Source organism: Erythrolamprus reginae, chromosome 13, assembly GCF_031021105.1.
Source record: "Erythrolamprus reginae isolate rEryReg1 chromosome 13, rEryReg1.hap1, whole genome shotgun sequence".
NCBI classification, from domain to species: domain Eukaryota; kingdom Metazoa; phylum Chordata; class Lepidosauria; order Squamata; family Dipsadidae; genus Erythrolamprus; species Erythrolamprus reginae.
In genome coordinates this window covers 701,100-723,207 of record NC_091962.1, presented here as the reverse complement: position 1 = coordinate 723,207, position 22,108 = coordinate 701,100, and positions in this window count along the sequence as shown.

Here is a 22,108-nt window from a genome sequence, read left to right as displayed (position 1 = left end):
CTCCTGGGATCCGCATCTTACGTCCCTGTGTCACTTCGATCCAATAACCAGGAGTTGGTGAGTTCGAATTCCTTGTTTGATTTCATAAATTCTTCTTCGAAAAGGTGTGTTCTACTCCTGCGGGACACACAACAGGCAGTTGATTTAATTTGGGTGAATAACTAAAAGGCGGTGACTTCTCTTCCTGCATTAGGCCTGGTACCTCCTCCTCCTGGGATCCTCATCTTGCGTGGCTGAGTCACTTCGATCCAATAACCGGGAGATGGTGAGTTCGAATTCCACATTAGATTTGATAAATTCTTCTTCGAAAAGGTGAGTTCTACTCCTGCGGGACACACAACAGGCAGTTGATTCACTTTGGGCGAAGAACTAAAAGATGGTGACTTCTCTTCCTGCATTAGGCCTGGTACTTTCTTCTCCTGGGATCCTCATCTTACGTCGCTGTGTCACTTCGATCCAATAACCGGGAGTTGGTGAGTTCGAATTCCTTGTTTGATTTCATAAATTATTCTTCGAAAAGGTGAGTTCTACTCCTGCGGGACACACAACAGGCAGTTGATTTACTTTGGGTGAATAACTAAAAGACGGTGACTTCTCTTCCTGCATTAGGCCTGGTACCTTCTCCTGCTGGGATCCTCATTTTGCGGGGCTGAGTCACATCGATCCAATAACCGGGAGATGGTGAGTTCGAATTCATCGTTACATTTGATAAATTCTTCTTCTAAAAGGTGTGTTCTACTCCTGCAAGACACACAACATGCAGTTGATTCACTTGGGGCGAAGAACTAAAAGACGATGACTTCTCTTTGTGCATTAGGCCTCGTACGTTCTCCTCCTGGGATCCTCATGTTACGTCGCTGAGTCACTTTGATCCAATAACCGGGAGATGGTGAGTTCGAATTCCACATTAGATTTGATAAATTCTTCTTCGAAAAGGTGAGTTCTACTCCTGCGGGACACACAACAGGCAGTTGATTTAATTTGGGTGAATAACTAAAAGATGGTGACTTCTCTTCCTGCATTAGGCATGGTACCTTCTTATCCTGGGATCCTCATCTTACGTGGCTGAGTCACTTGGATCCAATAACCGGGAGATGGTGAGTTCGAATTCCTCGTTACATTTGATAAATTCTTCTTCGAAAAGGTGAGTTGTACTCCTGCGGGACACACAACAGGCAGTTCATTTACTTTGGGTGAATAACTAAAAGGTGGTGACTGCTCTTCCTTTGCTAGGCCTGGTACGTTCTCCTCCTGGGATCTTCATCTTGCGTGGCTGAGTCACATCGATCCAATAACCGGGAGACGAGAGTTCGAATTCATCGTTACATTTGATAAATTCTTCTTCGAAAAGGTGAGTTCTACTCCTGCGGGACACACAACAGGCAGTTGATTTACATTGGGTGAATAACTAAACGGTGGTGACTTTTCTTCCTGCATTAGGCCTGGTACCTTCTCCTCCTGGGATCCTCATCTTCCGTGGCTGAGTCACTTCAATCCAACAACCAGGAGATGGTGAGTTCGAATTCCACGTTAGATTTCATAATGATGGGGAATCTATAAACGACTTTGTTACTCATCTAAGAGCTCTCTTGTCCAAATGCAAATATAAGGACCCAGAAGAGCAACTAGTCGACCGTCTGACTTTTGGCATGAACAATCTAACGCTGCAAAATAAGTTCCTCATCGACAAAGAGGCCACTTTACAAGACATAATAAAAGTAACCAAAGCCGCCGAGGTCTCCGAGGCATCTGCCGCCGAACTCAAACGCTCCAATCAGACCGTGAACAAGGTAGCCGACAGCAACCCTACATCCGAAGAGGGCAGCACCGAAACAACGGCCGATTCAACGGCTGAGGAGGATTAGTGCCTCCAAATTCACCCACAGCCACAAAATAACAATGACATTTTCCCCGCAGATCATACGCATGGAAACGACCGAGATCAACCAGACTACTTACCGTTTCCTCTTCAGGCCTCCAGCGGCGGCTGTCTTGGAGCCCTGGCGGCTGGCGGGGGTACGGCCGCTTCAACATCCATGGGCCAGGATAACCTTTGCCAGGACGGAGCGGCACAGGAGCCAGCCGACCAGGAGGACAACTCCCTGCAAACTGAACTGCGCAGGTCTGGGCGAGTCAGCAAACCACCAACCAGATTACAGGACTACGTCACTTATTTAAATGATTGACATTTTGTTCAACCTATGGGGGGGAGGGGTGTTATGTTTGTTATTTTAAAATAGCGTTATGTTTGCAAGCTGTATAATAAAGGTGATAGCTGATTGGAGCAGGGCGACCAATAAGCAGCCTGCTAGCACAACCAATGGGAAGCCTGGGCGCGACCAATGAGGAGCCTCCGGGCTCAGCCAATAGGAAGCTCCAGCGCGAAGTCTTGAAACACTGTCACCAATCCCTGTGCTAGCAACAATGTATATAAGGTGCGGTTTATGCCGCTTGTTTCCTAACTTACTTATATTCCTGAGCTGGTCACTTCAACTGTTCCTGAATGCCAATAAAGAGCTGTTAGCCTTTCCCGAGCCTCCAGACTCTGATTTAACATATTTGATAATTTCTTCTCCTAAAAGGTGTTGTGGTTCAGCCTGAGGCTGCTCAGGGACCTGCTGTGTCTCTGCGGGCTCCATGCCCGGAGGAGGATGACAGCGAAGAGGAAGGGGCTGAACAGTGGGACGGGGGAGTGGAAAGTCAGGAATGGGATGAAGGAGAACAGCATGAGAGCCCCCGGGGGGGGGCCCTCTCCAGCCAGTAGCTTGGAGTCATTAGGTGATGAAGAACAAGCAGTCATTGACATGCGACAGAGACGTTCAGATCAGAGAAAGGAGCAATTAAAGAAGTATTATCAGCACTGAATTAGGAAAAGCTGGGCTTGGGTGTGGTCCTCCTTAGCAGGGTTTAAAAGGCAGGCAAGCCCTTGAAGCCATGTGGAGTGTTATCAGTTGGAGCTACGGTGTCCTGCTTTGTTCTCGGCGTCTCTGTTCCTGGCTTGTGGCCCAGCAGTTTGGAAGACCCGTGGGAGGTGTAGGTCTGCTATCTACAGCCTCGTCTTGGCAGCAAGAATCCTGTATTGCTGCATGGACTTTTGCCTTCGTGGATCTATTTGAAGATACAGCGTTTTCCTGTTTGTAAGGACATTTTCTGTTACCTGTGTTTTTCTTGAATTTTATAAACTGCCTTTGCCTTTTACCGGTGTGTCTGGCTTCTCTTTTTGGGTTGGTCTTGGCTTCCGGAGTGACCCAGACAGAACAAAAGGTGAGTTCTATTCCTGCGGGACACATAACAGGCAGCTGTTTTAATTTGGGCGAAGAACTAAAAGATGGTGGCTTCTCTTCCTGCGTTAGGTCTGGTAGGTTCTCCTCCTGGGATCCTCATCTTACGTGGCTGAGTCACTTCGATTAAAATAACCAGGAGATGGTGAGTTCGAATTCCTCGTTAGATTCCATAAATTCTTCTCCGAAAAAGTGAGTTCTACTCCTGCGGGACACACAAAAGGCAGTTGGTTTAATTTGGGTGAATAACTAAAAGACGGTGACTTCTCTTCCTGCATTAGGCCTGGTACCTTCTCCTCCTGGGATCCTCATCTTACCTGGCTGAGTCACTTCGATCCAATAACCAGGAGTTGGTGAGTTCGAATTCCTCGTTAGATTCCATAAATTCTTCTCCGAAAAAGTGAGTTCTACTCCTGCGGGACACACAACAGGCAGTTGATTTAATTTGGGTGAATAACTAAAAGACGGTGACTTCTCTTCCTGCATTAGGCCTGGTACTTTCTTCTCCTGGGATCCTCATGTTACGTAACTGAGTCACTTCAATCCAATAACCGGGAGATGGTGAGTTCGAATTCCACGATACATTTGAGAAATTCTTCTCCGAAAAGGTGAGTTCTACTCCTGCGGGACACACAACAGGCAGTTGGTTTAATTTGGGTGAATAACTAAAAGATGGTGACTTCTCTTCCTGTATTAGGCCTGGTACGTTCTCCTCCTGGGATCCTCATCTTACGTGGGTGAGTCACTTCGATCCAATAACCGGGAGTTGGTGAGTTCGAATTCCTCATTAGATTCCATAAATTCTTCTCCGAAAAGGTGAGTTCTCCTGCGGAACACATAACAGGCAGTTGATTTAATTTGGGTGAATAACTAAAAGATGGTGACTTCTCTTCCTGCATTAGGCATGGTACCTTCTTATCCTGGGATCCTCATCTTACGTGGCTGAGTCACTTGGATCCAATAACCGGGAGATGGTGAGTTCGAATTCCTCGTTACATTTGATAAATTCTTCTTCGAAAAGGTGAGTTGTACTCCTGCGGGACACACAACAGGCAGTTCATTTACTTTGGGTGAATAACTAAAAGGTGGTGACTGCTCTTCCTTTGCTAGGCCTGGTACGTTCTCCTCCTGGGATCTTCATCTTGCGTGGCTGAGTCACATCGATCCAATAACCGGGAGACGAGAGTTCGAATTCATCGTTACATTTGATAAATTCTTCTTCGAAAAGGTGAGTTCTACTCCTGCGGGACACACAACAGGCAGTTGATTTACATTGGGTGAATAACTAAACGGTGGTGACTTTTCTTCCTGCATTAGGCCTGGTACCTTCTCCTCCTGGGATCCTCATCTTCCGTGGCTGAGTCACTTCAATCCAACAACCAGGAGATGGTGAGTTCGAATTCCACGTTAGATTTCATAATGATGGGGAATCTATAAACGACTTTGTTACTCATCTAAGAGCTCTCTTGTCCAAATGCAAATATAAGGACCCAGAAGAGCAACTAGTCGACCGTCTGACTTTTGGCATGAACAATCTAACGCTGCAAAAGAAGTTCCTCATCGACAAAGAGGCCACTTTACAAGACATAATAAAAGTAACCAAAGCCGCCGAGGTCTCCGAGGCATCTGCCGCCGAACTCAAACGCTCCAATCAGACCGTGAACAAGGTAGCCGACAGCAACCCTACATCCGAAGAGGGCAGCACCGAAACAACGGCCGATTCAACGGCTGAGGAGGATTAGTGCCTCCAAATTCACCCACAGCCACAAAATAACAATGACATTTTCCCCGCAGATCATACGCATGGAAACGACCGAGATCAACCAGACTACTTACCGTTTCCTCTTCAGGCCTCCAGCGGCGGCTGTCTTGGAGCCCTGGCGGCTGGCGGGGGTACGGCCGCTTCAACATCCATGGGCCAGGATAACCTTTGCCAGGACGGAGCGGCACAGGAGCCAGCCGACCAGGAGGACAACTCCCTGCAAACTGAACTGCGCAGGTCTGGGCGAGTCAGCAAACCACCAACCAGATTACAGGACTACGTCACTTATTTAAATGATTGACATTTTGTTCAACCTATGGGGGGGAGGGGTGTTATGTTTGTTCTTTTAAAATAGCGTTATGTTTGCAAGCTGTATAATAAAGGTGATAGCTGATTGGAGCAGGGCGACCAATAAGCAGCCTGCTAGCACAACCAATGGGAAGCCTGGGCGCGACCAATGAGGAGCCTCCGGGCTCAGCCAATAGGAAGCTCCAGCGCGAAGTCTTGAAACACTGTCACCAATCCCTGTGCTAGCAACAATGTATATAAGGTGCGGTTTATGCCGCTTGTTTCCTAACTTACTTATATTCCTGAGCTGGTCACTTCAACTGTTCCTGAATGCCAATAAAGAGCTGTTAGCCTTTCCCGAGCCTCCAGACTCTGATTTAACATATTTGATAATTTCTTCTCCTAAAAGGTGTTGTGGTTCAGCCTGAGGCTGCTCAGGGACCGGCTGTGTCTCTGCTGGCTCCATGCCCGGAGGAGGATGACAGCGAAGAGGAAGGGGCTGAACAGTGGGACGGGGGAGAGGAAAGTCAGGAATGGGATGAAGGAGAACAGCATGAGAGCCCCCGGGGGGGGGAGCTCTCCCCAGCCAGTAGCTTGGAGTCATTAGGTGATGAAGCACAAGCCGTCATTGACATGCGACAGAGACGTTCAGATCAGAGAAAGGAGCAATTAAAGAAGTATTATCAGCACTGAATTAGGAAAAGCTGGGCTTGGGTGTGGACCTCCTTAGCAGGGTTTAAAAGGCAGGCAAGCCCTTGAAGCCATGTGGAGTGTTATCAGTTGGAGCTATGGTGTCCTGCTTTGTTCTCGGCGTCTCTGTTCCTGGCTTGTGGCCCAGCAGTTTGGAAGACCCGTGGGAGGTGTAGGTCTGCTATGTACAGCCTCGTCTTGGCAACAGGAATTGGGTATTGCTGCATGGACTTTTGCCTTCGTGGATGTATCTGAAGATACAGCATTTTCCTGTTTGTAAGGACATTTTCTGTTACCTGTGCTTTTCTTGAATTTTATAAACTGCCTTTGCCTTTTACCGGTGTGTTTGGCTTCTCTTTTGGGGTTGGTATTGGCTTCCGGAGTGACCCAGACAGAACAAAAGGCGAGTTCTATTCCTGCGGGACACATAACAGGCAGCTGTTTTAATTTGGGCGAAGAACTAAAAGATGGTGGCTTCTCTTCCTGCGTTAGGTCTGGTAGGTTCTCCTCCTGGGATCCTCATCTTACGTGGCTGAGTCACTTCGATCCAATAACCAGGAGTTGGTGAGTTCGAATTCCTCGTTAGATTCCATAAATTCTTCTCCGAAAAGGTGAGTTCTGCTCCTGCGGGACACACAACAGGCAGTTGGTTTAATTTGGGTGAATAACTAAAAGACGGTGACTTCTCTTCCTGCATTAGGCCTGGTACTTTCTTCTCCTGGGATCCTCATGTTACGTGGCTGAGTCACTTCAATCCAATAACCGGGAGATGGTGAGTTCGAATTCCACGATACATTTGATAAATTCTTTTCCAAAAAAGTGAGTTCTACTCCTGCGGGACACACAACAGGCAATTGGTTTAATTTGGGTGAATAACTAGTAAAAGATGGTGACTTCTATTCCTGCATTAGGCCTGGTACCTTCTCCTCCTGGGATCCTCATCTTACGTGGCTGAGTCACTTCAATCCAATAACCGGAAGATGGTGAGTTCGAATTCCATGATACATTTGATAAATTCTTCTCCGAAAAGGTGAGTTCTACTCCTGCGGGACACACAACAGGCAGTTGATTTACTTTGGGTGAATAACTAATAGATGGTGACTTACCTTGGGTGAATAACTAAAAGGTGGTGACTTGTCTTCCTGCATTAGGCCTGGTACCTTCTCCTCCTGGGATCCTCATCTTACGTGGCTGAGTCACTTCGATCCAATAACCAGGAGATGGTGAGTTCGAATTCCACGTTAGATTTGATAAATTCTTCTCCGAAAAGGTGAGTTCTACTCCTGCGGGACACACAACAGGCAGTTGATTTATTTTGGGCGAAGAACTAAAAGACGGTGACTTCTCTTCCTGCATTAGGCCTGGTACCTACTCCTCCTGGGATCCTCATCTTACCTGGCTGAGTCACTTCGATCCAACAACCAGGAGTTGGTGAGTTCGAATTCCACGTTAGATTTCATAATGATGGGGAATCTATAAACGACTTTGTTACTCATCTAAGAGGTCTCTTGTCCAAATGCAAATATAAGGACCCAGAAGAGCAACTAGTCGACCGTCTGATTTTTGGCATGAACACTCTAACGCTGCAAAAGAAGTTCCTCATCGACGAAGAGGCCACTTTACACGACATAATAAAAGTAACCAAAGCCGCCGAGGTCTCCGAGGCATCTGCCGCCGAACTCAAACGCTCCAATCAGACCGTGAACAAGGTAGACGACAGCAACCCTACATCCGAAGAGGGCACCACCGAAACAACGGCCGATTCAACGGCTGAGGAGGATTAGTGCCTCCAAATTCACCCACAGCCACAAAATAACAATGACATTTTCCCCGCAGATCATACGCATAGAAATGACCGAGATCAACCAGACTACTTACCGTTTCCTCTTCAGGCCTCCAGCGGCGGCTGTCTTGGAGCCCTGGCGGCTGGCGGGGCTACGGCCGCTTCAACATCCATGGGCCAGGATAACCTTTGCCAGGACGGAGCGGCACAGGAGCCAGCCTACCAGGAGGACAACTCCCTGCAAACTGAACTGCGCAGGTCTGGGCGAGTCAGCAAACCACCAACCAGATTACAGGACTATGTCACTTATTTAAATGATTGACATTTTGTTCAACCTATGGGGGGAGGGGAATTGGGTGTGGTCCTCCTTAGCAGGGTTTAAAAGGCAGGCAAGCCCTTGAAGCCATGTGGAGTGTTATCAGTTGGAGCTACGGTGTCCTGCTTTGTTCTTGGCGTCTCTGTTCCTGGCTTGTGGCCCAGCAGTTTGGAAGACCCGTGGGAGGTGTAGGTCTGCTATCTACAGCCTCGTCTTGGCAGCAAGAATCCTGTATTGCTGCATGGACTTTTGCCTTCGTGGATATATCTGAAGATACAGCATTTTCCTGTTTGTAAGGACATTTTCTGTTACCTGTGCTTTTCTTGAATTTTATAAACTGCCTTTGCCTTTTACCGGTGTGTTTGGCTTCTCTTTTGGGGTTGGTATTGGCTTCCGGAGTGACCCAGACAGAACAAAAGGCGAGTTCTATTCCTGCGGGACACATAACAGGCAGCTGTTTTAATTTGGGCGAAGAACTAAAAGATGGTGGCTTCTCTTCCTGCGTTAGGTCTGGTAGGTTCTCCTCCTGGGATCCTCATCTTACGTGGCTGAGTCACTTCGATCCAATAACCAGGAGTTGGTGAGTTCGAATTCCTCGTTAGGTTCCATAAATTCTTCTCCGAAAAGGTGAGTTCTGCTCCTGCGGGACACATAACAGGCAGTTGGTTTAATTTGGGTGAATAACTAAAAGACGGTGACTTCTCTTCCTGCATTAGGCCTGGTACTTTCTTCTCCTGGGATCCTCATGTTACGTGGCTGAGTCACTTCAATCCAATAACCGGGAGATGGTGAGTTCGAATTCCATGATGCATTTGATAAATTCTTCTCCGAAAAAGTGAGTTCTACTCCTGCGGGACACACAACAGGCAATTGGTTTAATTTGGGTGAATAACTAGTAAAAGATGGTGACTTCTCTTCCTGCATTAGGCCTGGTACTTTCTTCTCCTGGGATCCTCATGTTACGTGGCTGAGTCACTTCGATCCAATAAACAGGAGTTGGTGAGTTCGAATTCCTCGTTAGATTTCATAAATTCTTCTCCGAAAAGGTGAGTTCTACTCCTGCGGGACACACAACAGGCAGTTGGTTTAATTTGGGTGAATAACTAAAAGATTGTGGCTTCTCTTCCTGCATTAGGCCTGGTACCTTCTCCTCCTGGGATCCTCATCTTACGTGGCTGAGTCACTTCAATCCAATAACCGGGAGATGGTGAGTTCGAATTCCATGATACATTTGATAAATTCTTCTCCGAAAAGGTGAGTTCTACTCCTGCGGGACACAGAACAGGCAGTTGATTTAATTTGGGTGAATAACTAAAAGACGGTGCCTTCTCTTCCTGCATTAGGCCTGGTACGTTCTCCTCCTGGGATCCTCATCTTACGTGGCTGAGTCACTTCGATGCAATAACCGGGAGATGGTGAGTTCGAATTCCACAATACATTTGATAAATTCTTCTCCGAAAAGGTGAGTTCTACTCCTGCGGGACACACAACAGGCAGTTGGTTTAATTTGGGTGAATAACTAAAAGATTGTGGCTTCTCTTCCTGCATTAGGCCTGGTACGTTCTTCTCCTGGGATCCTCATCTTACGTGGCTGAGTCAATTCGATCCAATAACCGGGAGATGGTGAGTTCGAATTCCACATTAGATTCCTTAAATTCTTCTTCTAAAAGGTGAGTTCTACACCTGCGGGACACACAACAGGCAGTTGATGATGATTTACTTTGGGCGAAGAGCTAAAAGAGTGTGACTTCTCTTCCTACATTAGGCCTGGTACCTTCACCTCCTGGGATCCTCATGTTACGTGGCTGAGTCACTTCGATCCAATAACCAGGAGAGGGTGAGTTCGAATTCTACATTAGATTTCATAAATTCTTCTTCTAAAAGGTGAGTTCTACTCCTGCGGGACACACAACAGGCAGTTGATGATGATTTACTTTGGGCGAAGAACTAAAAGACTGTGACTTCTCTTCCTACATTAGGCCTGGTACCTTCACCTCCTGGGATCCTCTACTTACGTGGTTGAGTCACTTCGATCCAATAACCGGGAGATGGTGAGTTGGAATTCCACGGTAGATTTGCTAAATTCTTCTTCGAGAAGGTGAGTTCTCCTCCTGCGGGACACACAACAGGCAGTTGATTTACTTTGGTTGAATAACTAAAAGATGGTGACTTCTCTTCCTGCATTAGGCCTGGTACGTTCTCCTCCTGGGATCCTCATCTTACGTGGCTGAGTCACTTCGATCCAATAACCAGGTGATGGTGAGTTCTAATTCTGCGATAGATTTGATAAATTCTTCTTCGAAAAGGTGAGTTCTACTCCTGTGGGACACACAACAGGCACTTGATTTACTTTGGGTGAATAACTAATAGATGGTGACTTACCTTGGGTGAATAACTAAAAGGTGGTGACTTGTCTTCCTACATTAGGCCTGGTACCTTCTTCTCCTGGGATCCTCATCTTACGTGGCTGAGTCACTTCGATCCAATAACCAGGAGATGGTGAGTTCGAATTCCACGTTAGATTTGCTAAATTCTTCTTCGAGAAGGTGAGATGGTGAGTTCGAATTCCACGATACATTTGATAAATTCTTCTCCGAAAAGGTGAGTTCTACTCCTGCGGGACACACAACAGGCAGTTGATTTAATTTGGGTGAATAACTAAAAGACGGTGACTTCTCTTCCTGCATTAGGCCTGGTACTTTCGTCTCCTGGGATCCACATGTTACGTGGCTGAGTCACATCGATCCAATAACCAGGAAAGGGTGAGTTCGAATTCCACGATAGATTTCATAAATTCTTCTCCGAAAAGGTGAGTTCTACTCCAGCGGGACACACAACAGGCAGTTGATTTAATTTGGGTGAATAACTAAAAGATGGTGACTTCTCTTCCTGTATTAGGCCTGGTACCTTCTCCTCCTGGGATCCTCATCTTACCTGGCTGAGTCACTTGGATCCAATAACCGGGAGATGGTGAGTTCGAATTCCACGATAGATTTCATAAATTCTTCTCCGAAAAGGTGAGTTCTACTCCAGCGGGACACACAACAGGCAGTTGATTTAATTTGGGTGAATAACTAAAAGATGGTGACTTCTCTTCCTGTATTAGGCCTGGTACCTTCTCCTCCTGGGATCCTCATCTTACCTGGCTGAGTCACTTGGATCCAATAACCGGGAGATGGTGAGTTCGAATTCCACGATACATTTGATAAGTTATTCTCCGAAAAGGTGAGTTCTCCTCCTGCGGGACACACAATAGGCAGTTGGTTTAATTTGGGCGCAGAACTAAAAGATTGTGGCTTCTCTTCCTGCATTAGGCCTGGTTCGTTCTTCTCCTGGGATCCTCATCTTACATGGCTGAGTCACTTCGATCCAATAACCGGGAGATGGTGAGTTCGAATTCCACATTAGATTCCTTAAATTCTTCTTCTAAAAGGTGAGTTCTACTCCTGCGGGACACACAAAAGGCAGTTGATTGACTTTGGGGGAAGAACTAAAAGACGGTGACTTCTCTTCCTGCATTAGGCCTGGTACCTTCACCTCCTGGGATCCTCTACTTACGTGGTTGAGTCACTTCGATCCAATAACCGGGAGATGGTGAGTTGGAATTCCACGGTAGATTTGCTAAATTCTTCTTCGAGAAGGTGAGTTCTCCTCCTGCGGGACACACAACAGGCAGTTGATTTACTTTGGTTGAATAACTAAAAGATGGTGACTTCTCTTCCTGCATTAGGCCTGGTACCTTCTCCTCCTGGGATCCTCATCTTACGTGGCTGAGTCACTTCGATCCAATAACCAGGTGATGGTGAGTTCTAATTCTGCGATAGATTTGCTAAATTCTTCTTCGAGAAGGTGAGTTCTACTCCTGTGGGACACACAACAGGCAGTTGATTTATTTGGGTGAATAACTAAAAGGTGGTGACTTGTCTTCCTGCATTAGGCCTGGTACCTTCTCCTCCTGGGATCCTCATCTTGTGTGGCTGAGTCACATCGATCCAATAAGCGGGAGACGGTGAGTTCGAATTCATCGTTACATTTGATAAATTCTTCTTCGAAAAGGTGTGTTCTACTTCTGTGGGACACACAACAGGCAGTTGATTTACTTTGGGTGAATAAACGATGGTGACACCTCTTCCTGCATTAGGCCTGGTACGTTCTCCTCCTGGGATCCTCATCTTTTGTGGGTGAGTCACTTCGATCCAATAACCGGGAGATGGTGAGTTCGAATTCCACGTTAGATTTGCTAAATTCTTCTTTGAAAAGCTGAGTTCTACTCCTGCGGGACACACAACAGGCAGTTGATTTATTTTGGGCGAAGAACTAAACGGTGGTGATTTCTCTTCCTGCATTAGGCCTGGTACCTTCTCCTCCTGGGATCCTCATCTTGCGGGGGTGAGTCAGTTCGATCCAAAAACCAGGAGATGGTGAGTTCGAATTCTGCAATAGATTTCATAAATTCTTCTTCTAAAGGTGAGTTCTACTCCTGCGGGACACACAAGAGGCAGTTCATTTACTTTGGGTGAATAACTAAAAGGTGGTGACTTCTCTTCCTGCATTAGGCCTGGTACCTTCTCCTCCTGGGATCCTCATGTTACCTGGCTGAGTCACTTCGATCCAATAACCGGGAGATGGTGAGTTCGAATTCCTTGTTACATTTGATAAATTCTTCTTCGAAAAGGTGAGTTTTACTCCTGCGGGACACACAACAGGCAGTTGGTTTAATTTGGGTGAATAACTAAAAGGTGGTGACTTCTCTTCCTGCATTAGGCCTGGTACGTTCTTCTCCTGGGATCCTCATCTTACGTGGCTGAGTCAATTCGATCCAATAACCGGGAGATGGTGAGTTCGAATTCCACATTAGATTCCTTAAATTCTTCTTCTAAAAGGTGAGTTCTACACCTGCGGGACACACAACAGGCAGTTGATGATGATTTACTTTGGGCGAAGAGCTAAAAGAGTGTGACTTCTCTTCCTACATTAGGCCTGGTACCTTCACCTCCTGGGATCCTCATGTTACGTGGCTGAGTCACTTCGATCCAATAACCAGGAGAGGGTGAGTTCGAATTCTACATTAGATTTCATAAATTCTTCTTCTAAAAGGTGAGTTCTACTCCTGCGGGACACACAACAGGCAGTTGATGATGATTTACTTTGGGCGAAGAACTAAAAGACTGTGACTTCTCTTCCTACATTAGGCCTGGTACCTTCACCTCCTGGGATCCTCTACTTACGTGGTTGAGTCACTTCGATCCAATAACCGGGAGATGGTGAGTTGGAATTCCACGGTAGATTTGCTAAATTCTTCTTCGAGAAGGTGAGTTCTCCTCCTGCGGGACACACAACAGGCAGTTGATTTACTTTGGTTGAATAACTAAAAGATGGTGACTTCTCTTCCTGCATTAGGCCTGGTACGTTCTCCTCCTGGGATCCTCATCTTACGTGGCTGAGTCACTTCGATCCAATAACCAGGTGATGGTGAGTTCTAATTCTGCGATAGATTTGATAAATTCTTCTTCGAAAAGGTGAGTTCTACTCCTGTGGGACACACAACAGGCACTTGATTTACTTTGGGTGAATAACTAATAGATGGTGACTTACCTTGGGTGAATAACTAAAAGGTGGTGACTTGTCTTCCTACATTAGGCCTGGTACCTTCTTCTCCTGGGATCCTCATCTTACGTGGCTGAGTCACTTCGATCCAATAACCAGGAGATGGTGAGTTCGAATTCCACGTTAGATTTGCTAAATTCTTCTTCGAGAAGGTGAGATGGTGAGTTCGAATTCCACGATACATTTGATAAATTCTTCTCCGAAAAGGTGAGTTCTACTCCTGCGGGACACACAACAGGCAGTTGATTTAATTTGGGTGAATAACTAAAAGACGGTGACTTCTCTTCCTGCATTAGGCCTGGTACTTTCGTCTCCTGGGATCCACATGTTACGTGGCTGAGTCACATCGATCCAATAACCAGGAAAGGGTGAGTTCGAATTCCACGATAGATTTCATAAATTCTTCTCCGAAAAGGTGAGTTCTACTCCAGCGGGACACACAACAGGCAGTTGATTTAATTTGGGTGAATAACTAAAAGATGGTGACTTCTCTTCCTGTATTAGGCCTGGTACCTTCTCCTCCTGGGATCCTCATCTTACCTGGCTGAGTCACTTGGATCCAATAACCGGGAGATGGTGAGTTCGAATTCCACGATACATTTGATAAGTTATTCTCCGAAAAGGTGAGTTCTCCTCCTGCGGGACACACAATAGGCAGTTGGTTTAATTTGGGCGCAGAACTAAAAGATTGTGGCTTCTCTTCCTGCATTAGGCCTGGTTCGTTCTTCTCCTGGGATCCTCATCTTACATGGCTGAGTCACTTCGATCCAATAACCGGGAGATGGTGAGTTCGAATTCCACATTAGATTCCTTAAATTCTTCTTCTAAAAGGTGAGTTCTACTCCTGCGGGACACACAAAAGGCAGTTGATTGACTTTGGGGGAAGAACTAAAAGACGGTGACTTCTCTTCCTGCATTAGGCCTGGTACCTTCACCTCCTGGGATCCTCTACTTACGTGGTTGAGTCACTTCGATCCAATAACCGGGAGATGGTGAGTTGGAATTCCACGGTAGATTTGCTAAATTCTTCTTCGAGAAGGTGAGTTCTCCTCCTGCGGGACACACAACAGGCAGTTGATTTACTTTGGTTGAATAACTAAAAGATGGTGACTTCTCTTCCTGCATTAGGCCTGGTACCTTCTCCTCCTGGGATCCTCATCTTACGTGGCTGAGTCACTTCGATCCAATAACCAGGTGATGGTGAGTTCTAATTCTGCGATAGATTTGCTAAATTCTTCTTCGAGAAGGTGAGTTCTACTCCTGTGGGACACACAACAGGCAGTTGATTTATTTGGGTGAATAACTAAAAGGTGGTGACTTGTCTTCCTGCATTAGGCCTGGTACCTTCTCCTCCTGGGATCCTCATCTTGTGTGGCTGAGTCACATCGATCCAATAAGCGGGAGACGGTGAGTTCGAATTCATCGTTACATTTGATAAATTCTTCTTCGAAAAGGTGTGTTCTACTTCTGTGGGACACACAACAGGCAGTTGATTTACTTTGGGTGAATAAACGATGGTGACACCTCTTCCTGCATTAGGCCTGGTACGTTCTCCTCCTGGGATCCTCATCTTTTGTGGGTGAGTCACTTCGATCCAATAACCGGGAGATGGTGAGTTCGAATTCCACGTTAGATTTGCTAAATTCTTCTTTGAAAAGCTGAGTTCTACTCCTGCAGGACACACAACAGGCAGTTGATTTAAATTTGGTGAATAACTAAAAGACTGTGACTTCTCTTCCTGCATTAGGCCTGGTACGTTCTCCTCCTGGGATCCTCATCTTACGTGGCTGAGTCACTTCGATCCAATAACCAGGAGATGGTGAGTTCGAATTCCACGTTAGATTTGCTAAATTCTTCTTCGAGAAGGTGAGATGGTGAGTTCGAATTCCACGATACATTTGATAAATTCTTCTCCGAAAAGGTGAGTTCTACTCCTGCGGGACACACAACAGGCAGTTGGTTTAATTTGGGTGAATAACTAAAAGACGGTGACTTCTCTTCCTGCATTAGGCCTGGTACTTTCGTCTCCTGGGATCCACATGTTACGTGGCTGAGTCACATCGATCCAATAACCAGGAAAGGGTGAGTTCGAATTCCACGATAGATTTCATAAATTCTTCTTTGAAAAGGTGAGTTCTACTCCTGCGGGACACACAACAGGCAGTTGATTTATTTTGGGCGAAGAACTAAACGGTGGTGATTTCTCTTCCTGCATTAGGCCTGGTACCTTCTCCTCCTGGGATCCTCATCTTGCGGGGGTGAGTCAGTTCGATCCAAAAACCAGGAGATGGTGAGTTCGAATTCCTTGTTACATTTGATAAATTCTTCTTCGAAAAGGTGAGTTCTACTCCTGCGGGACACACAACAGGCAGTTGGTTTAATTTGGGCGCAGAACTAAAAGATTGTGGCTTCTCTTCCTGCATTAGGCCTGGTACGTTCTTCTCCTGGGATCCTCATGTTACGTGGCTGAGTCACTTCGATCCAATAACCGGGAGATGGTGAGTTCGAATTCCACATTAGATTCCTTAAATTCTTCTTCTAAAAGGTGAGTTCTACACCTGCGGGACACACAACAGGCAGTTGATGATGATTTACTTTGGGCGAAGAACTAAAAGACTGTGACTTCTCTTCCTACATTAGGCCTGGTACCTTCACCTCCTGGGATCCTCATGTTACTTGGCTGAGTCACTTCGATCCAATAACCAGGAGAGGGTGAGTTCGAATTCTACATTAGATTTCATAAATTCTTCTTCTAAAAGGTGAGTTCTACACCTGCAGGACACACAACAGGCAGTTGATGATGATTTACTTTGGGCGAAGAACTAAAAGACTGTGACTTCTCTTCCTACATTAGGCCTGGTACCTTCTCCTCCTGGGATCCTCATCTTACGTGGCTGAGTCACTTCGATCCAATAACCAGGAGATGGTGAGTTCGAATTCCACGTTAGATTTGCTAAATTCTTCTTCGAGAAGGTGAGATGGTGAGTTCGAATTCCACGATACATTTGATAAATTCTTCTCCGAAAAGGTGAGTTCGAATTCCACGATACATTTGATAAATTCTTCTCCGAAAAGGTGAGTTCTACTCCTGCGGGACACACGACAGGCAGTTGATTTAATTTGGGTGAATAACTAAAAGACGGTGACTTCTCTTCCTGCATTAGGCCTGGTACGTTCTCCTCCTGGGATCCTCATCTTACGTGGCTGAGTCACTTCGATCCAATAACCAAGAATTGGTGAGTTCGAATTCCTCGTTAGATTTGATAAATTCTTCTCCGAAAAGGTGAGTTCTACTCCTGCGGGACACACAACAGGCAGTTGATTTATTTGGGTGAATAACTAATAGATGGTGACTTACCTTGGGTGAATAACTAAAAGGTGGTGATTTGTCTTCCTGCATTAGGCCTGGTACCTTCTCCTCCTGGGATCCTCATCTTGTGTGGCTGAGTCACATCGATCCAATAAGCGGGAGACGGTGAGTTCGAATTCATCGTTACATTTGATAAATTCTTCTTCGAAAAGGTGAGTTCTACTCCTGTGGGACACACAACAAGCAGTTGATTTACTTTGGGTGAATAAACGATGGTGACACCTCTTCCTGCATTAGGCCTGGTACGTTCTCCTCCTGGGATCCTCATCTTTTGTGGGTGAGTCACTTCGATCCAATAACCGGGAGATGGTGAGTTCGAATTCCACGTTAGATTTGCTAAATTCTTCTTTGAAAAGCTGAGTTCTACTCCTGCAGGACACACAACAGGCAGTTGATTTTCTTTGGGCGAAGAACTAAAAGACTGTGACTTCTCTTCCTGCATTAGGCCTGGTACGTTCTCCTCCTGGGATCCTCATCTTACGTGGCTGAGTCACTTCGATCCAATAACCAGGAGATGGTGAGTTCGAATTCCACGTTAGATTTGCTAAATTCTTCTTCGAGAAGGTGAGATGGTGAGTTCGAATTCCACGATACATTTGATAAATTCTTCTCCGAAAAGGTGAGTTCTACTCCTGCGGGACACACAACAGGCAGTTGGTTTAATTTGGGTGAATAACTAAAAGACGGTGACTTCTCTTCCTGCATTAGGCCTGGTACTTTCGTCTCCTGGGATCCACATGTTACGTGGCTGAGTCACATCGATCCAATAACCAGGAAAGGGTGAGTTCGAATTCCACGATAGATTTCATAAATTCTTCTTTGAAAAGGTGAGTTCTACTCCTGCGGGACACACAACAGGCAGTTGATTTATTTTGGGCGAAGAACTAAACGGTGGTGATTTCTCTTCCTGCATTAGGCCTGGTACCTTCTCCTCCTGGGATCCTCATCTTGCGGGGGTGAGTCAGTTCGATCCAAAAACCAGGAGATGGTGAGTTCGAATTCTGCAATAGATTTCAGAAATTCTTCTTCTAAAGGTGAGTTCTACTCCTGCGGGACACACAACAGGCAGTTGATTTATTTTGGGCGAAGAACTAAACGGTGGTGATTTCTCTTCCTGCATTAGGCCTGGTACCTTCTCCTCCTGGGATCCTCATCTTGCGGGGGTGAGTCAGTTCGATCCAAAAACCAGGAGATGGTGAGTTCGAATTCCTTGTTACATTTGATAAATTCTTCTTCGAAAAGGTGAGTTCTACTCCTGCGGGACACACAACAGGCAGTTGGTTTAATTTGGGCGCAGAACTAAAAGATTGTGGCTTCTCTTCCTGCATTAGGCCTGGTACGTTCTTCTCCTGGGATCCTCATGTTACGTGGCTGAGTCACTTCGATCCAATAACCGGGAGATGGTGAGTTCGAATTCCACATTAGATTCCTTAAATTCTTCTTCTAAAAGGTGAGTTCTACACCTGCGGGACACACAACAGGCAGTTGATGATGATTTACTTTGGGCGAAGAACTAAAAGACTGTGACTTCTCTTCCTACATTAGGCCTGGTACCTTCACCTCCTGGGATCCTCATGTTACTTGGCTGAGTCACTTCGATCCAATAACCAGGAGAGGGTGAGTTCGAATTCTACATTAGATTTCATAAATTCTTCTTCTAAAAGGTGAGTTCTACACCTGCGGGACACACAACAGGCAGTTGATGATGATTTACTTTGGGCGAAGAACTAAAAGACTGTGACTTCTCTTCCTACATTAGGCCTGGTACGTTCTCCTCCTGGGATCCTCATCTTACGTGGCTGAGTCACTTCGATCCAATAACCAGGAGATGGTGAGTTCGAATTCCACATTAGATTTGCTAAATTCTTCTTCGAGAAGGTGAGATGGTGAGTTCGAATTCCACGATACATTTGATAAATTCTTCTCCGAAAAGGTGAGTTCTACTCCTGCGGGACACACGACAGGCAGTTGATTTAATTTGGGTGAATAACTAAAAGACGGTGACTTCTCTTCCTGCATTAGGCCTGGTACGTTCTCCTCCTGGGATCCTCATCTTACGTGGCTGAGTCACTTCGATCCAATAACCAAGAATTGGTGAGTTCGAATTCCTCGTTAGATTTGATAAATTCTTCTCCGAAAAGGTGAGTTCTACTCCTGCGGGACACACAACAGGCAGTTGATTTAATTTGGGTGAATAACTAAAAGACGGTGACTTTTCTTCCTGCATTAGGCCTGGTACTTTCTTCTCCTGGGATCCTCATGTTACGTGGCTGAGTCACTTCAATCCAATAACCGGGAGATGGTGAGTTCGAATTCCACGATACATTTGATAAATTCTTCTCCAAAAAGGTGAGTTCTACTCCTGCGGGACACACAACAGGCAGTTGGTTTAATTTGGGTGAATAACTAAAAGACGGTGACTTCTCTTCCTGCATTAGGCCTGGTACATTCTTCTCCTGGGATCCTCATGTTACGTGGCTGAGTCACTTCAATCCAATAACCGGGAGATGGTGAGTTTGAATTCCACGATACATTTGATAAATTCTTCTCCAAAAAGGTGAGTTCTCCTCCTGCGGGACACACAACAGGCAGTTGGTTTAATTTGGGTGAATAACTAAAAGACGGTGACTTCTCTTCCTGCATTAGGCCTGGTACATTCTTCTCCTGGGATCCTCATGTTACGTGGCTGAGTCACTTCAATCCAATAACCGGGAGATGGTGAGTTCGAATTCCACGATACATTTCATAAATTCTTCTTTGAAAAGGTGAGTTCTACTCCTGCGGGACACACAACAGGCAGTTGATTTAATTTGGGCGAAGAACTAAACGGTGGTGATTTCTCTTCCTGCATTAGGCCTGGTACCTTCTCCTCCTGGGATCCTCATCTTGCGTGGGTGAGTCAGTTCGATCCAAAAACCAGGAGATGGTGAGTTCGAATTCTGCGATAGATTTCATAAAATCTTCTTCTAAAGGTGAGTTCTACTCCTGCGGGACACACAACAGGCAGTTAATTTACTTTGGTTGAATAACTAAAAGGTGGTGACTTCTCTTCCTGCATTAGGCCTGGTACCTTCTCCTCCTGGGATCCTCATGTTACCTGGCTGAGTCACTTCAGTCCAATAACCGGGAGATGGTGAGTTCGAATTCCTTGTTACATTTGATAAATTCTTCTTCGAAAAGGTGAGTTCTACTCCTGCGGGACACACAACAGGCAGTTGATGATGATTTACTTTGGGCGAAGAACTAAAAGGCTGTGACTTCTCTTCCTACATTAGGCCTGGTACCTTCACCTCCTGGGATCCTCTACTTACGTGGCTGAGTCACTTCGATCCAATAACCGGGAGATGGTGAGTTGGAATTCCACGGTAGATTTGCTAAATTCTTCTTCGAAAAGGTGAGTTCTACTCCTGCGGGACACACAACAGGCAGTTGGTTTAATTTGGGTGAATAACTAAAAGACTGTGACTTCTCTTCCTGCATTAGGCCTGGTACATTCTCCTCCTGGGATCTTCATCTGTCGTGGGTGAGTCACTTCGATCCAATAACCGGGAGATGGTGAGTACGAATTCCACGTTAGATTTCATAAATTCTTCTTCTAAAGGTGAGTTCTACTCCTGCGGGACACACAACAGGCAGTTGATTTACTTTGGTTGAATAACTAAAAATGGTGACTTCTCTTCCTGCATTAGGCCTGGTACCTTCTCCTCCTGGGATCCTCATGTTACGTGGCTGAGTCACATCGATCCAATAACCGGGAGATGGTGAGTTCGAATTCCACGTTAGATTTCATAAATTCTTCTTCTAAATGGTGAGTTTTACTCCTGTGGGACACACAACAGGCAGTTGATTTAATTTGGGTGAATAGCTAAAAGGTGGTGACTTCTCTTCGTTCGTTGAGCCTGGTACCTTCTCCTCCTGGGATCCTCATCTTTCGTGGGTGAGTCACTTCGATGCAATAACCGGGAGACGGTGAGTTCGAATTCATCTTACATTTGATAAATTCTTCTTTGAAAAGGTGAGTTCTACTCCTGCAGGGCACACAACAGGCAGTTGATTTACTTTGGTTGAATAACTAAAAGGTGGTGACTTCTCTTCCTGCATTAGGCCTGGTACCTTCTCCTCCTGGGATCCTCAACTTACGTGGCTGAGTCACTTCGATCCAATAACTAGGTGATGGTGAGTTCGAATTCCATGTTAGATTTGATAAATTCTTCTTTGAAAAGGTGAGTTCTACTCCTGCGGGACACACAACAGGTAGTTGATTCACTTTGGTTGAAGAACTAAAAGAAGGTGACTTCTCTTCCTGCATTAGGCCTGGTACCTTCTCCTCCTGGGATCCTCATGTTATGTGGCTGAGTCACTTCGATCCAATAACTAGGTGATGGTGAGTTCGAATTCCATGTTAGATTTGATAAATTCTTCTTTGAAAAGGTGAGTTCTACTCCTGCGGGACACACAACAGGTTGTTGATTTACTTTGGGTGAATAACTAAACGATGGTGACTTCTCTTCCTGCATTAGGCCTGGTACGTTCTCCTCCTGGGATCCTCATCTTTCGTGGGTGAGTCACTTCGATCCAATAACCGGGATATGGTGAGTTCGAATTCCACGTTAGATTTCATAAATTCTTTTTCTAAAGGTGAGTTCTACTCCTGCGGGACACACAATAGGCAGTTGATTTACTTTGGGTGAATAACTAAAAGACGGTGACTTATCTTCCTGCATTAGACCTGGGACGTTCTCCTCCTGGGATGCTCATCTTGCGTGGCTGAGTCACATTGATCCAATAACCGGGAGATGGTGAGTTCGAATTCCACGTTATATTTGAGAAATTCTTCTTCGAAAAGGTGAGTTCTAACCCTGCGGGACATACAACAGGCAGTTGATTGACTCTGGGGGAAGAACTAAAAGACGGTGACTTCTCCTCCTGCATTAGGCCTGGTACGTTCTCCTCCTGGGATCCTCATCTTGCGTGGCTGAGTCAGTTCGATGCAATAACCAGGAGATGGTGA